This window comes from Choristoneura fumiferana, chromosome 19 (assembly GCF_025370935.1).
Source record: "Choristoneura fumiferana chromosome 19, NRCan_CFum_1, whole genome shotgun sequence".
In the NCBI taxonomy this organism is placed as follows: domain Eukaryota; kingdom Metazoa; phylum Arthropoda; class Insecta; order Lepidoptera; family Tortricidae; genus Choristoneura; species Choristoneura fumiferana.
The window spans coordinates 10,297,137-10,314,778 of record NC_133490.1 but is presented as its reverse complement, the minus strand read 5'-3'; the positions used below and the strand labels follow the sequence as shown (position 1 = coordinate 10,314,778).

At 39.7% G+C, this 17,642-nt stretch overlaps 1 protein-coding gene and 1 pseudogene across 3 annotated transcripts in view; both read right to left on the bottom strand.

Annotated features, from left to right (window-relative positions):
* The window catches only part of LOC141438861 (uncharacterized), a 73,748-nt gene that overhangs the window by 22,235 nt on the left and 33,871 nt on the right, over window positions 1-17,642 (bottom strand). The window lies entirely within an intron of this gene.
* LOC141438580 (uncharacterized) overlaps window positions 7,387-17,642 on the bottom strand; it is a 48,257-nt pseudogene continuing 38,001 nt past the window's right edge. The window contains exons 2-12 of the transcript XR_012452490.1: window positions 17,048-17,185; window positions 16,544-16,657; window positions 15,947-15,998; window positions 15,660-15,810; window positions 13,309-13,408; window positions 12,594-12,742; window positions 11,892-12,004; window positions 11,253-11,383; window positions 10,698-10,859; window positions 10,032-10,247; window positions 7,387-9,268 (exon numbers count right to left, since the gene is read on the bottom strand). The product of XR_012452490.1 is annotated as an uncharacterized protein (transcript). The remainder of the gene's footprint in view (window positions 9,269-10,031; window positions 10,248-10,697; window positions 10,860-11,252; window positions 11,384-11,891; window positions 12,005-12,593; window positions 12,743-13,308; window positions 13,409-15,659; window positions 15,811-15,946; window positions 15,999-16,543; window positions 16,658-17,047; window positions 17,186-17,642) is intronic.

The window sequence follows — 17,642 nt, the reverse complement described above, 5'->3', positions numbered from 1 at the left end:
AAGAGATGATTACATAAATTTATTGATGATTGAATAACTGGCATTCCATTCATTCTGTATAATGCATTTTATATAACATTGAGATTGGATTTACTGATTTTACTCGCAACCATTCAATATTAATTTCTAGAATATAAAAATGAAGCCAAACTTCACCCAATCTTACGTGCGGAAAGGGTAGTCTCGGCAAATACCGAGTTTCGCAAGAAACAGTGTAAAATTATGAGAAAACTGGGTTGAATTATAAAAAAACGTTTATCCAGCAAAAATTAAATTCAAAACTTATTTACATTAGATATATGTGTTTAAAAATGTCATGTGAGATTAGGGGAGGGGGGGCGGTCGAGCAAAATCTCACAACATCTCACCAAGGGGTGAGGGGGGTTCGGAAAAACAACAAAATTGCCTCTTTAATAAATGCACCATTTAGTCAAAAGCTGCAAAAACGTTACAAACTGGCAATGTCAGTGATTGTTTTATGGCGTTAAATAAATGTATTTTCTTTCTTTCTAAAGCCAGACAAGTTCCTATTTAGCCCTCGGTAGAATCCTGTCATAGTCAGTATTTTCCGCACTTATAAAAAAAAACTTGATAACGATAGCAGAGGCTCCCTGCGACAGGGTTCCACCGAGTGCTTTATTTTCTAAGTTATGAGAAAATCAAATCTAATGTCATTTGAAACGCATTGTACCTAGTGCTTTTGGACCTACGCTAGCTGGCGCGGGTGCAGGTAACATCCTACGCACGCGACGCGCGCAGTTAGCGCTGCTCATTCTATTTTTCTGTAGGCGTCTACTAGCTAGAGCCTTCCTCTGCCTCCAAGAGTAGACTTTGCAACCCGCTCTTAACATGACTTCACCCGAAGACGCGAGTGGCGAAAATGTATTTATTAGTCTTAGTGTGTCTAAAGAGTCATGAAATCCTAAATATAATATTCTTGGTGCCAGTCGTTCGTTTTAGCGGTGAAGCAACCTGCAATAAAAACTATATGATCCACCAAATATTTGTATAGGCAAAACAAATTCCCAAATAAGACAAAAAAAAAATCTCCAGACTGTTTCGTGTTGAGTTATCTTGTTACCGAATGTGATTTATAAAGAGAAAATTAGGTAATTAATAATAATAGGAGTTCCAATTGTATATTATACATATATATTGCTATATCAACCATTCTAAATATCAAACAGAGTTATCGGTATATAAATAAAAGTAATGTCTGACTTTATGCATCAAAAGCCACAAAAGTTCAAACGCAATTTATGATACTTTTATATAATTGAAATTTGTGGTTTTTGATTGTCGATAAAGTTGAATGATTTAAGAATGCTGTACGATTGTAATTTATAGATACCTCGAAGATTGTGATTGGTTTCCTTTTGAGTTGGTGACATTACTGACGCGTGTATACATTGTTGTGGATATATACAATAACAATATTTTCCTTATTTTATTACATATGCAGAGACTTATTGGCTTTTTATATAATATATACAAGCGGCCAAGTAGGGTTCCGTTCAAATTTGTATGCATCTATGAACATCCAATGTTAGACGAGCCCTTCTCTTAAGCAGTGTTCGCAGTTTTGTGTCATTTTAGATAGTTACTGAAGTAGACATACCAACAAAAAAACAGTTATCAAAGAAGCTATCGTTAAGAGTTAGGTTCTAGAACGCGTTTTTGTGTTTATTTTTTTGCAGTGTAATTTAACGTAAACGTTCTGTGTACGTTAAATTTACAACTCTGGCTTCGTCAAATTTTCCACACAGTTTTTCTCCGCAGCATGTTTCGTCTAGAACTATTTATTTTGACCGGCAAGTACTAACTTCCACCTGTTTCTTTCTTTGCAGCAGCTTTTAGATACTAGTGGGACCCTCTAGAGACCTCAATAGTGACAGTTCTCTTTTTTTATTATCACCTTATTCGAAACAGGTATCTTAGTTGAAACATTATAGGTAATCGATAATCTATTTTAGCTAAAATAGCTTTTTTAATCCAGTATTACATGCACACTATTTTTAAATAATCAATAACACGATTCTCTATATGTTTTTTGTAACTATGACAATACAGTAGATTTAAATAATAATTATTTTTTGCATTTGAATACGAACGCGTCAGTAATGCTGCCAGCTGTTTGGTTCGAAGGCCCCTGCGTTTGTTTGATTGTTAGCGCGGGGGCCGCACTCTGTTCAGTGAATCAGCTGTCTTATGGTTATCTATGTATTTGTTATTTACTAAGGTCATCCGATCCACTCGGGAGCTCGCAAAATACAAGGATCGGATTCAGATATCCCAATGGAGGAATTAATCTGTAGAAATGGCTTTGTGTTTCAGTTTCTATAGACCAATTGAAGCTCTTGATTTAAAATTACAAATGTAAACGATTCAACCAATGATTTATAAGTCAGAGGGCCTACTCCGAAGTTCGAATATCGAAGGTCGTGTCGTACCGTCCCTCTCGCTCTCGTATTAAATAGAATAAGTGTCAGGGGGACCGAACGACACGAACTTCGAATTTCGTAGTAGCCCTGCAGGCGCCTCCGGACTGCTTCACGGCGCCCCACGCGCTGCGCTCGCGCAGGCAACAAGGACAGATACTGCGATGAAATATCCGTATGTGATATGGAATCGCTGGCACTAACTGACGGTAAGCAATATATAATTGCTAACTGTGTCTTCGAAATTATTATCCAGTGTATTTCTAGATGTCCCAAAAGAAGTTCCTTATAATCGGGAGTTGAACCGTTTAATTTTGTGATTTAAATTGAACTATTCAAGTACAATTTCATATTTCAAATTTCTTTAGAGCTGAGGTGTATCCAGATGAGAATAGCGGTTGCATTTGTTTCGAAAGAAATAGCCTCGTTGGTGCCGAAATTATAAACACATATAATTTTTAATAGTTACAGAATCAAATGACGTGAATTGATGAACTGCGTCGCCATTTAGTATTGAATTTTTCCTCATATTTATTAAAATCTTAAAATGCTCATTAAAGCATAATTTCAGTGTCGGTAATTTTCATCTGATCCTTAAATTTATACAGAAGAGAGTAATATTATGGAGCTAGACAGGACATTTTGGTAGATTGCAGTGGTTCTAAAATCAGATTTTCCATTTGTTAAAAACATTTTCAATTCAACTATTACTACCATGTAGCTATAAAGTATCACAACAATAAAGAGCATTAAATGTATTCAAATATTTAACTTTATTTTTCACTTTTATTCAAATATTTTAAATTTCCGAAAAATATGTTAAATTTATATCGCAAGCATGGACAGATAGAGCACTGCACGTCCTTACCAATGACAAACCACTATGGATGTAGCAGCGGCTCGATTGTTATACCTTTCATCTAAACTTAAAACAATCTTATATAAATTATCGCAGGTGGTAGGACCTTGTGCAAGGTCCGCCCGGTGCTTGCACTGTTGTGTTTCGGCGTGGAGAGTAAGACAGCCGGTGAAATTACTGGCACTTAAGGTATCCCATCTTAGGCCTCTAGGTTGGCAACGCATCTGCAATACCCCTGGTGTTGCAGATGTTTATGGGCGGTGGTGATCTCTTACCATCAGGAAACCCACTTGCTCGTTTTCCATCAAGTCGATTAAAAAAAATATATAAATTAGTATATTTTTTTATTATTAAAAAACATCATATCAATACTTTGACTTCGAGAATATTACTCCACAGATTCAAGAACCACGGCTTGATACCGCATACCCTAGCTCTAGTTTTGGATCCCTAGACTCGTTTCTGTATTAGACAATCCTATTTTTTGTATTGGCCTGATTTGCCACGCCACTTCTGTATACTAAGTCGCACAGAACACCCTGGCTTTTTAATTGTTGCCAGAAATTACTTGTAACAATTCTCAGTCCAGTTTACAAATATTGTGATAGCTATCAACGCTAATTATTAAATGTGGTCAAAATGACTGATCTGAACAAGCCTCAGGCAAAAGGTTGCAGTACAACTAGAATGTCACTGTCGCTCGGGACTCGTCGGTTTACTTCGTTTTTATGCAGATTCAAATGAGAAAGAAAATGAAAATCGGTCTTTTGTTTCAAGTCCGATCGGCATTAGCAAACTAGTTTAATTGTACTGTGTTCATATATTTTTTCCGCTTTAACCTTTTCGCCGCCACGTCAAGTACAAAAGTCATCACCCATAAGCCAGGCTTCTATATTGCAATGCCTGAAATTGAACCTTAACACAATTGAACAAAGGTTGCTTTTGCATTGAAGTAATAAATAAATAAATAAATAATAAATATCTCGGGACAATTCACACCAATTGACCTAGTCCCAAAGTAAGCTTAGCAAAGCTTGTGTTATGGGTACTAAGCAACGGATAAATATAATTATATAGATATAGATACATACTTAAATACATATTAAACACCCAAGACCCAAGAACAAACATTCGTATTTTTCATACAAGTCAGGTTCTCTAACCACTAGGCCATCTGGTCGTCTAAAATAGTAATGGACGCATAATAAAGGTTGGCGTGATACCGGCGGTGCGTATATATGAGGCGTTGGCGTCGAAAAGGTTAAAAACATTAGGACGGCATTTTCTCTATTTCGTTTAGTTAACATTGGATAAAATTATAAAATGGGTTTGTGGTTGTTTGAGTTTGGTACGTTTTTTTGAGTATTTTGTATGCATCCATACTTTTGCAGTATGTAATATTTTATCCGTGTTGTGTTGGTATCCCGTTCTAATCGTTCCGTTAGCAGCTCTGCTGTTTAATAAGAATATTATTGCCGTTTGGCTGATAGTGGTATACAGTCGACGCGAGATTTCTGAGAGGTTAACACGCTCAATTTGAAGATTATTTTCAATCAAAATATATGTGGCCAAGTTGACCGATTAGATATATCTGGCCCCTATTGTACGAATGCAAGGTGACATGTCATTATGACATTTCAAAAGACATCAGCTAACTTGAGTTTTCAAACTTGTCGTTGTTAGCTGCGAAATGTGGACCAAAATTTTAGTGTCACCTGTTATGTACTTGTAAAATAGGGTCCTGATGGCGACTGTACCTTTTGCTAACTTAATATAACTGTACAGACGTTCCGACGTTTGCTCAATTTTTAACATGTTTAAACACATGCAGTATTATGTATTCGGTCCGCTCTGTATAGTTATTTAAATACCTTCAGTTTAAATTAATCAACTATATCACCGACATAATTGAGAAGTGGAAGGCAAATTTGTTAATTTTTCTGTCTCCATGTAGTTTATCATTTATACTGTCGTTATTTTAGCAATCGTACCTTTAAAATTAAACTGAAATAATTAGAAATTTTATCATTTTAAAATTCGACCATTTTATAAATGTGAATAATTCGAATTGTTTCAGTTTAATTTTAAAGGTGCGCAATGTTTATCTCTTCATTTATGTTTGTATAATTATGTTTTGTTTTATGCTCTCGGTTTTTTTATGTTTTGTATTTGTGAACTGATAAGTATTTTAAAAGTATGTGAAGCAATTGGTCGAAAGCACAACTAAATGACTCATTATTATAATACGTTATTAAATGTAATTTAATTTAAATTTAACTTGTCGGCCATGCAATTTTCTCTATGATACCTTTCGCCCATTGCTGGTTAGCGAGTAGGGATTAGAGGCTATATTGTCTAAAGCACTTGGAATCATAATCTATACTCTTTTCTGTAAAACGGTACAAGATAAGGGTAGAAAGAGTTCATCATCATCATCATCCGCCTATCTTAGTCCACTGCTGGACATAGGCCTCTCCAGTTGCACGCCACTGAGCACGATCCTCGGCCAGTCTCATCCAGTTCTTACCAGCAAGAAAGAAAGAGTTGGTGAATCAGATTCCGAGTGCATTAGCCAATACGACTTCTGATTATTACCTAAGTATTTTCATGATCCGTTTCAAAAAGGGTAGGCGAATGAAGTTGAGTAAAGCTGCATTCAGATTTATCTGTCGTGTTGTGTTGTGATGCTCTCTGTCTCTCTCCCTCTCTATAGCTTATGATGCGACACATAACACAAGCCGTCGCAACACACTGCATCAGATAAATGTGAACGCAGCCATATAAAATGTATGAAACCGATACCGTGTTGATGCGTCACGACACAACACGACAGTGTCAATGCGGCTTAAAAGTTTGTTGGATGCGCTTGACTAGTTTCCAAACTGAACTCACGATACTAACGCCATCTAGCGGCCACCATTCGGAAACAGGAGTTCATTTACCCTTATTTGAAAGTAGAAAATGCTTTAGTTGTCCGTCGCTAACTGAGTACCGGGCTAGGCTCATGCCAAAAATGTTGTTTTAAACTGTAACCGTATCACCTAAGTTATTTTGTATTAAGTTTATTTTTTTGATTGTTTCGTTCGTTCTAAGTAAGCAGATTCACTGTACAGAGTGTATGATTGAGTCCCGGCGGCCGCGCGGGCGGCGCCGGGCGAGGAGCTTGTAGTTTACCCGCAGACTGCCTTGTTGGACGCGATCCAAAGTTTTGGTAATACAAAAGCAAAATATATGTGTTTTTATTACGATATATTGTTTTATTTGTTCTCGCGCCAGGGTTAATACTAGAAAACGTAAAATTCGAACTTCGTATCTTGTCGTCCCGCTCACGCTAATTTTATTTAACTCTAACCGCCATTGTCTGAATTATAAGACAAAAATTATCCAGCTCATTTCGCCGCAGTCTTATAATTAAGACAAAATGTCATTATAGTTTCGGTGTAGGTGGCGACGCGGGCACGTACGAATGAAAACAAGGTTAATACGAGAGTGAGAGGGACGGTACGATACGCCAACGCAAACGAAATGTAGCGATTTAGTGGTTTGTTGCGGTGATTAATGTTTATAGTCGGTCCGGCTTTCAATGGGCTAGTTATGAAGATGTAGCTAGTCAAAGTTTCATGCGAACGTCGCGCCGTGCGGCACTAGCAAGGCGTGACATCACGGCTCCCGACTCGCGAACCTTGAAGTACTTTATCATCATCATCCCAGCCTATATACGTCCCACTGCTGGGCACAGGCCTCCTCTCAGAACAAGAGGGCTTGGGCCATAGTTCCCACGCGGGCCCAGTGCGGATTGGGAACTTCGCACGCACCATTGAATCGCTTCGCAGGTTTGTGAAGGTTTCCTCACGATGTTTTCCATCACCGCAAAGCTCGTGGTAAATTACAAATGTAATTCCGCACATGAATTTCGAAAAACTCAGAGGTGCGAACAAGGGTTCGAACCCACGACCCTCTGCTTGAGAGGCGATAGGTCAAACCACTAGGCCACCACGGCTTCACACGACGTACTTTATATTTGTATTTTTTTGTTTGATTGACAAAATAACTGTTTAGAGGTTCTCGTTCGCGAAATAAAATGAAAGGTTCGTTAATAAAATTTATTAATTATAGAATTACATTCATTTATACAGAATTTGTAATTGACGCGTCTTATTATAAAAATATCAGTAATGGCACTTGGTTAGTTTAATGCTGAGTTATAATTATTCGATTAGACCATGTTAAATTACTTGCAAGTTAGATTTTAAAAACGTACACAAGATCTCAGGTAACCTGCAAGCTCTCTGACACTGTCTCTTTGAGAAGTATGGAGACTAATTCTTATGCTAGTAAATATTTTAACATTTTAATATATTTTAAATAACAATATTTAGCACTTTATAAAACCGCACCAAAAATAATTCATTACAATCTTGTAATTGTTAATTTTCGTAAAATACACCGGCAAGTCATTTAAATTTGATACTTAAAAATAGTTGTCAATCACATACAACATCCAAATAATTATACACTTAATAAAATGGAGCAACTGACATCCCAGCAACCAATGGCATTGAATATGCCAGACTATCAAAATATATCTAGATGTTTAACCGTTTTTATGTCAATTGTTGTTGTTGTTTCTTTAAAAAAATATGGCTCTGTCCATCGGAGGACAATTTTGCCAGTGTCTAGTAGTTTTTGCCGTTGTACGGTAAAAAAATTCTAGAAAACAAAATATGAGAGGTAATGGTGGATGAACGATGACAGCGCGAATGTGAATCTTTATGCCACTTGTTGTTGTTTCTTTAAAAAAATATGGCTCTGTCCATCGGAGGACAAATTTGCCAGTGTCTAGTAGTTTTTGCCGTTGTACGGTAAAAAAATTCTAGAAAACAAAATATGAGAGGTAATGGTGGATGAACGATGACAGCGCCGAGAAAATATTTTGTTTACAATATCTTTATGCCACTTAAAATCCAGAATACCATATGACATCCAATATGCCAAATAACATCCAAAACGTCTAAGCAGACGTCAAAAACGACGACGGACGGCTTGCCGTGGCATTATGCTGAGTGGGGACCTGTTTAGCGTCATGTATGTCTTTATTTGTTCTATGTTTGTTTTTTATGGCGTTAAATAAATGTATTTTCTTTCTTTTTCTTTCTTTCTTGAAAAATATTAGGTGTCATCCGAAACGCCAAATAACATTCACGATATGTACTTGGCATCTAAAACGCCAATGACATCTAAGATGTTAAGGCGATTTCAGACTAGCGTTTTACTTGCCCGTGTAAGCTCGTTTTTGAACGTGCGTACGGGTGCGGTTTTGTTTTATCAGAGCGTTGAACAACACACAGGAATGAGCACATACACAGGCTTTCAGTTTCATCATCATCATCCCAGCCTATATACGTCCCACTGCTGGGCACAGGCCTCCTCTCAGAACAAGAGGGCTTGGGCTATAGTTCCCACGCGGGCCCAGTGCGGATTGGGAACTTCACACGCACCATTGAATTGCTTCGCAGGTTTGTGCAGGTTTTCTCACGATGTTTCCTTCACCGCAAAGCTCGTGGTAAATTTCAAATGTAATTCCGCACATGAATTTGGAAAAACTCAGAGGTGCGAGCCGGGGTTTGAACCCACGACCCTCTGTTTGAGAGGCGATAGGTCAAACCACTAGGCCACCACGGCTTTCAGTTTAATCAACTTTAATCTAACGCGCGTGTAAGCGCCTATGCCAAAAACAACCTTATAAGTACATTAAAAACACTAGTCTGAAACCGCCCTTAAATAACATTTAAGATGTCGTGTCCGATGTCAGATGTTCTTACATAATAACGCAAGGCATGGCGCAGCACAGCGGCAGGCAGATTGGTACAGCCGTCTTCTTCTCGGTGTGCTTTTCCTTGCTTCGGGATCCCGACTCATACTCGTACATGCCTCGGCCGGATGCGTACGCGCCGCCGCCTTGCATTGCCGCCTGAAAACAAGTTTGCACAGTTAGTATAAACAAGTGTATAATTATCATGAGTCATGTCCATGACACGCACTGTCAAGGCTGTCGATAACTAACCTTACTTAACCAACTTAGTAACGTTGACAACACGGACAACACCTGACATTGTCAATTCATAGTTTAATATGAGTCGTATCGCAAATTGACTGGACCAATCTTTGATTAATACTCCGTTTACTTTGATTATATACATCCGTTTAATTTAAGGTTTGAATTAAATGTCAAATGGTAACACGTTTCTCGATGTTTTGATCTTTGACTAAAAATACCTACATGTACATACATAATTTCCTTACTGTTCTAGCAGTAAGGAAACTTGCTTTCAAGTAAAAATACGCATCAAAAAATCGGTCCATCCGTTCAAGAGCTACGATGCCACAGACAGACAGTAAAACATTGGCGTCAAACTTATAACACTGGCCTTTTGTGTTGGGTGTTAAATAAATAATGGGAGTTTTTATATTTGCTCACTAGATGGCGTTAGGACTCGCTACAGGGAATTTTCGGGTGCTAACATCGATGTACCTTGAGGTCTTATATCTGGGAAAATAAGTGTTTTCGAGTTTCGAGTGAAGCTCGGTCGCTCGGTACTTGTTCTTAATTTTTCATTTTTTTTTTACACAAATGGTTTCTGTCCAATGGGACAATTTTGCCAGCGATAAGGTTAAGAGCTACAGATGATTTGAGTTATTTTTTTTTATATTTTGTAGCAATAGTAACAACTTACACTGCTGCCTCCAGCTTGGTACGCCACCGGCGTATCTTTCTTCGCGAAGGGCGTGTGTCCGGGCGGGTAGTACACGGCCGGCCCGGCGACGTTCTTGCTGCCGACGGCCGGCGCGCGCGCAGCCGGCGCCGGCGCCGGCGCGGGCGCGGCCGACGAGTTCTCGTGCGTCACTTCTACCTTACGGCGGACCACGCCGTCGGGCTGTGTTGGGAAGCGCTGTTGAAGGATTGTTAAGTAAATAAAGTTTAGTTAAACTGGTTTCTAAAGTGATCGAAGCATAGTATCAAAAGAACGGAATGTGTACTAGGACGGAACCTTTGTGTTACTAAAAGAAATAACAATGAAAAGGGGTTGAAATGTCTTCAACTGTACATTCAAAATGTATATCGCGACGCGTGATAATGATAACTGTCGCTGGAGCTAAGGTATTGCATTTTTTCGACAGTAAAAAAAAACAGGATGACTTGTTTCACCGAATGGGGTGCAGTTAATGTACGACCTCTAATTGTCGGCCCGGACCGGAATGAACGACAAATGAATAATTCGGTCTTTATGTTATTTGCCAGGTTCATCTATTCGATAATAGGTGGCGCTAGAGTCGATACCACAAAACATCTGTGCCTAGAAAACTTAATAGGTGGCGCCAGGTTCGCTACGAAAACTAACCGCTTCAGGGAAGTCAGCGAGCAGGTCGTCAAGCCGCTTGGGCGGCTGCTGGTCCCGCTGCGCGGGGGTGTGCGGGCGCGGGAAGGGCGCGGGGGAGGGGCCGCGCTCCGTCGTGTTCTGGGACGAGTACGTCGTCTCGCTGTACTTGTACGTTGTTGGACCCTGTGGGAGTTTCATTGTAGGTATTTTATAAGTGATGTTTATGAGAATGTAAAAGTGCAATATTATTGTAAAATCGATCATAATTTTCTACATTTTCCAATGATTAATTTTAGGATCTATGCACATTGAGCCTGTTTCGTCTTTCTCTGTTAAATTTCTGTTACAGTCGAACCGTTAATAGCGAGATGGAAGGGACAGCATGCAAAGATTGTTTGTGAAAATACCTACCTGATTGACACAAATTTGACCTAAAGGTATGCAATATGCAACTAACACCTGCTTATAATATTAGGAATTAATTTTAATTTCAAACATCATAAATTGTATGTTATGTAGTTCCTTATTTCGATACTAGATGGCGCTAGATGTATCGGCACAGCTTGTAGTACTCACATAAGGGCCGTGTCCATTGCGCTCGGGCGAGAGATGCGTGTTAGTCGGCGCGGGCGGCGTGGAGGGGAGCAGAGTCACCTCGTGGGACGTCGGGGCCGGGTACACCATCCGCTCCGTTGTGTGCTCCGACACTGAAACATAAATCTTGTTTAACATTTCCTGATTTTTCTTTTCATGGATTGGATTTCTTGTTTATATGTGACTAAAGATAGACTTCTATTTAACCCACAGATTTAACCGACTGTGTGGGGCAGGAAATAAAAATACAGAAGCGTAAATCCTCTAACGTCTCTTTGATGTGATCCTCAATGCCAAGTAGAAACCTCATTGGTTTTAACTTTTGACATAGGATTGTATCTTCTGTTTCTCATCACTGTGATGAAAATAGGGATTAGTAAATCGGGATAATTTGCATATGATACTACTACTAGTGTGTATGGAGGTTCCTATAGAGAGTACACTCTCCAGGCAGGTGTTTTGCCTCTGGGCCCCGAAGTCCGAAGGAAGAGCGTCGCAAGTTGTATATAAGCGTCAGAGTTGAGAAGCCTCGATGGCGTGATGTAGGATTGGGTTGAAGTTTCTATACTTGCTCACTAGATGTCGCTACACTAGTGTTGTGGCCTGATGCGTCGCTCTTACCGTCGGTGGCGGAGTAGTGGTCGCGGCGCACGCGCGTGTTGCAGTGTGAGCAGTGCACGCAGCCGCCGGGCGGCGCGGGCGACGGGGACCGCCCCGTTGTTGTCCGACTCAACCTGGAAAAAACGTTATGAAATATGGAATGACTCGACTCCTTATTGTACACCACAAATAGAAAGCGACACAAAATATTTATGGATGAGCCTACACAACATGGGAAAACTTTTTTACTTTTACGATTGCCGATACTTTCGCAAAGCGTTTCTTACTAGATGGCACTGTAATATGAAGAAAGCGCAACTAGATGGCCCTGTTTCATGAATACATTATATATAACTGTAACTGTGTGTAACTATTGTGTGTCTAACTGTTCCAATGGAGTGCTGAAAGTTTCTCGATGAGGGCTAAAGTGACTAAATAAGAAACAAACAAGCTGAGATATATGGTGCATAGGATAAATTTGTGTCTGTACTCCTGTCCAGTGGTGGTGTAGCGGTATAGCACGCAGCAAGGAATGCTGAGAACCTGTGTTCGATTACCAGCGCTGGTCTCTTTCTGGTTTTTCTGTAAGTCTATGTTTCGGTTTTTATTTTCGATATGGATTTTACGGGATGACCGTAAAAATAACAAAATTTGGAGTTTAAATAAAAAATACAAAAAGACTCCAAAAACCAATCTTAATTATAACTGTAGTACTCAACTCACGTGCGAACATTTTCGTGGTCGCTGACGTAGGTGTGGTCGGAGTGGGTAGGGATGGGCACGGTGGTGGGGTCCTGGTCGGCGGGCACCTCGTACGTGTACGTCTTCACCGTCGTCGTCACTTTGTTCATGGGGGTGCCGGAGCGCGACAGCTGGAAAGAGATAGTCAAGGATAATCTTTGTTTGAGGTTACCGGCAGGGTGACATCGGAACTCTATTCATGTTGACCGTCCATCACCTCAACCTAGTCAATTTGATGTTTAGAGATGTTGAGAACCCTCGGAGCGGGAGTTCGGCTCGCCCTAATCTGGCTTTTTTGTTATAGCCGAGAAACGACGTAAATTAGTGTAGTCACAGATAATATAGATACCTACACGTAGTAAATGGATCCAACGAAAGCCCAGTGACGGCTGCGAGGTTGTCATCATGCTGACTGACCATTTCGTGATAATATTTGTCTCGATTTCCGTTTTTCTTTTTTTTTGTTTCATGTCACGAATAAAATGTTTTTCTTTTTTTCTCTCTCTCTCTCTCTCTCTCTCTCTTATCATTATTTAATATTTTTGTACACTTACCCCCTGTTTCAGCCTCCATTGATTAAATTTATTTGACGGATAAATGTGATGCCGTCCCTATTTGTTTTGTTCGAATAGACGGAAAGGCATCACATTTATCCGTCAAATAAAATTAATCAATGGACGGTGAAACAGCCCCTTACAGTGCCAGTGGAGCTGGAAGTCTGGTGGTGGCAGTGCGTGCACACCGGAGGAACGGGCTGCGGCGACACGGGGACAGCTGCGAAGGTACCACGCGTGATTCTGCAATACATTATTCTGTTTAAGTAAGCTTGAAAAGATCCCTTTTAGGGATAAGTTCGCCTTTGTACTCTTTTGTTTTGTTGTTTTCTTTTTGTATTATTTTTTGTGTTTTATGTACAATAAAGTATAAAATAAGTATTTACATACATAATATTTACACCATATAAATACAATGCAATCTTATTATTAATAGTTCAATTTGTTAGCCTAGCGGTTAGAGAACTTGACTAGAAAGCTTGAGGTCCCAGGTCTGATCCCAGGTTACGGAAAAAAAACTCGTCAAAAACTGAAAGAAAAGCCAAGTCTAGTAGCCTAGGAACTCTGTTTAGTGACTTAAATTTCAAGTCGGGACAACAAATCAGTTTTTTCAGTTCCGTGGTCGGCACCAACTCAATAAACCAAGGCTTAGATAATTCATCAAATCAATTCGGTCTGAATTTTGCAGCTAGTGTAGACCGGGGACAGTTGAAACAATTTCACTTAGCCTGGTGTAATTAAATATCTATTGTATTTACAAAGATGTTACTGGTACTTGTCTAAAGATAGACTATCAGGCTCCTAATTAAAACACACAATAAGGCTCCAGCTCATATAGGAAACCTAAAATAAGTGCATAAAGAGGACGGGGCAGAGTGGTTCAATTGACCTAGTACTAAGGACGATTGAACCAGTGTGTAGGGACAATTGAAACACTAATATAATATCAAAACAAGGAAATATCTTTATTCAGCTCTACAGTTTTTACTACTATTAAACGTAATTAGTGAGATCGTTAATCATTTGTTAACATAAAATTTGTTTTTTTTTTAAGTTATACTATAATAACATGGTTCATGTAATCACCAATATTTTTATGTCTAAGTTCCCTTCAGTTATTTTAACCATCTTATGTTATAATACTTTTGACGATAAATATATTTCTACTTTGATATAACATTATAATTGCAAAATAGTATCTTAAAACAAAAAGTTATTGTCATACAAAAACAACTGTTTCAATCATCACAATGTTTCAATCATAACTTTCAGTTTAACCACCTTGATAAAAGTGAGAAATTAATTAGACCGAAAGAGTTCTACAACATTTCAAAATAACGTCATTTTAGATATTTATTCATCCTTTTTTAGGGTTCCGGAGCCAAAATGGCAGAAACGGAACCCTTAGTTTCCCCATGTCTGTCTGTCTGTCTGTCCGTCCGCGGTTTTGCTCAGGGACTATCAATGCTAGAAAGCTGTAATTTTGCAAGGATATATAGATAAGCTATGCCGACAAAATAGTGACAATGAAAAATTAAAAAAAAATTTTTTTAGGTTATCTCCATAGACGTAATGGGAGTGATTTTTTCTCATCTAACCCTATAGTGTGGGATATCGTTGGATAGGTCTTTTAAAACCATTAGGGGTTTGCTCAGACGATTTTTAGAACATCTGATTTTCGGTCACATATATACATGCATATATATTGACATACATACATACTTACATACCTAGACTTAACCAGACTACCCTTCTTTTGCTTCCCCCAGTCGGGTAAATAAGCTGGTAGTAAATATGTAAAGTAAAGTTGGGGACGTTTGAAGCAACAGGACGATTGAAACGTTTCAACCGTCACCAGACCAGTTGTTTCAAATGTACCCATTCGACACTTTCTACTTCAAGGTCAAAATTAAGTAACTTACATCGTCATTTTTACTAGTCAAATTAAATATAAATACTAATTAATAACTACAGAATAAGACACTTTAAGTATATACACAAATAAAGAAGATTTTTATAGATATAAAAGGAAAGACGATGTAATACTTACTTTGAGTCCGAAAATCGAAAAGGACCCCCAACACGACTATGTCGCTCCCCGGCGCGCGCGCTACTGAAGACAGATTCCGACCAGTCCGAGCCACGTTCAAGCGCCGCGTACCGTTCGTAGGTACTACAGTATTCGAGAAAATTGAGATGTTTCAATCATAACGTGTTTCAATTGTCCCCGGTCTACCCTAATAGAAGCTCAGTTTAACGCGGAACATTACAGTCAGCAATGTATTAAGAACTGTCAAAATTATTTCACCTATCACGTTTATAAATAAAATAGGGTCCAGAATAGGTATATTGACTAACGCATTTGTAATCACAAACGTTTTCACCACTTTCTATCACACGGCATAAGATGAGGGTAGAAAGAGATGGGGAATGCGATCGCTAACGTCAGAGTGTGATAATACGGCCTCAAATCTGTAACTCCTGGGGATCTGACCTGTCTTCTCCTCCCTGTACACTTCCTGGCGGACCTCCGCGGCGCGCGAAACAGTGGGGGGAGGGGGAGGGCTGGAGTTCCAGGAAGATGTCTCCATGCGCTCCTCGCGCTTCAGCGTGGAGTAGCCGCTAGAGGGCGCTTTACTGGCGTGCTGAAATAGATAATGAATGGGTAGAAATTACAACAAATGGGCAAGTGAAGTGAAGAAATGAGTGTGAAATGAACGCTAAGTATATAATTTTTGATTACAATATTGTGTCAGTTTTACTGTAAAGCCACATGCTCACCTTCGTTTGTAATCGAATGATGTGCTTTCAGCTGTGTCTGATGTGTAGCCACCTGTAAGATAATACAAATAGTAATAATATAAAGTTAAGTATGAACATCAAATTTCTGAAGCTCAAAGATACTTGACAATGTTGGTAAATTATTGCACTCGATGACATCTGCATGTGAATAAAATGATGATTTAGCGTAATGATTTAGCGCAAACGAGACTGGACTGGACATCCCGAGAGTTGGGCGCGTGTTACCAATCAGTGGACGGACAACCCAAGAGGGCTTTCAACGCCGCAGTCCAAGGCCAAGACGGCGGTATGGTATGACCTACACGCGATCTTGAACGACCGGCCAAAGCACAGGCAGGGCGAGTCAGAAGTCCAAAGGAGATGCCATTGCCTAGCAATGGAATACTTAAGTATTACCAGCTAATATCGCTAAGCATAACAACAAAAAAAAAATCTGAACAAAGTGGAAGTGCAAAATTCGAACTTCGTATCATGCCGTCTTGCTGACGCTTATATTATTTAATGCGAGAGACAGAGAGAGACGGTACGATACGAACTTCGATTTTCGTAGTAGCCCCCCTGTAGAGCTGCACTCACTCTTGTACAGCTGCCTCTCTTGGTCCTTCTGCAGGTCGTCCAGTAGCGAGTCCAGCTCCTCCACATTTTGGGAGAGGTCCTTCGTTACCTTGCTGCTCTTCACCTTCGAATAACCTATGGAAACAAATCATAACTGAGTTGTAACTAAGGATATTTCATACATAACGCCTTTCTTTCTTTCTTTCTATTATATCTCCGCTCGTGGCATATATCTATATGAAAAATACGAATCTTTGCTCTGTTGTCTTGTCTTGAATGTTTCATCTGAACTTAAGTAAATTTTGTTTTCACGCTCGTAATAACAAACCAACCACTATACCTCAGGCAGGACCTTTGTCTATAGTGGCGCCAACTGGTGAGCGCGAAAACGGTAGCCCTCATTGTCTCAATGTAGTGACTATTAGCGCCAGCGACTGGAGGTCTATGGGGCAGGTCTAATGTAACAGTGGACGTCCTACGGTTGAGATAATGATGATACATTGTATTGTTTTATGAGGAGCTAACCTGGCGTGGAGTTAGTGCTGGACTCATAGTTGTAGGTGCGTGTGCCTGTGGTGACTGCCGGCAGGGTGCGCTCGGCGCGCTCGTGTGGTACGAATTGGACTCCGACGAGGGCAGCGCCTTTGGTGGCACGGAGTACTCCTGAAAAAAAACAGCCGATGAGGATTGTGTTTGTTTTGTGTGCCATCGTAGCATACATAACTACTCTACTCTACCACCATGTACTTACTTTTTCCTTGCAAAAGAATGTATACTATACCTATATTGTGTATTGTGTAGGTAGGTTTTTTAATGATTATTCGTTACATATGGAAAACAAATAATTAGCAGATTCGTTTAGACATGGGTAATCTCCGCGAAGTGATCTGACTCACTAGATCCAGCTCCGGTGTCGGTAACCGAATCCGCTTATTGAATCCGACTCCTTATTGACTCCGGTTCTTTCGAGCAATTTATTAATTTTATCTATGGCCGATCCGCCCGGCTCGGTTCGGTCGGTCGGTGTCGGTACGGTACTGCGGTGACCGAACTGAAGTACAGATTCGATGAGAAAGATTAGTTCGTTAGTCCAAGTCCGAAGTACCGAACCGAACCGACC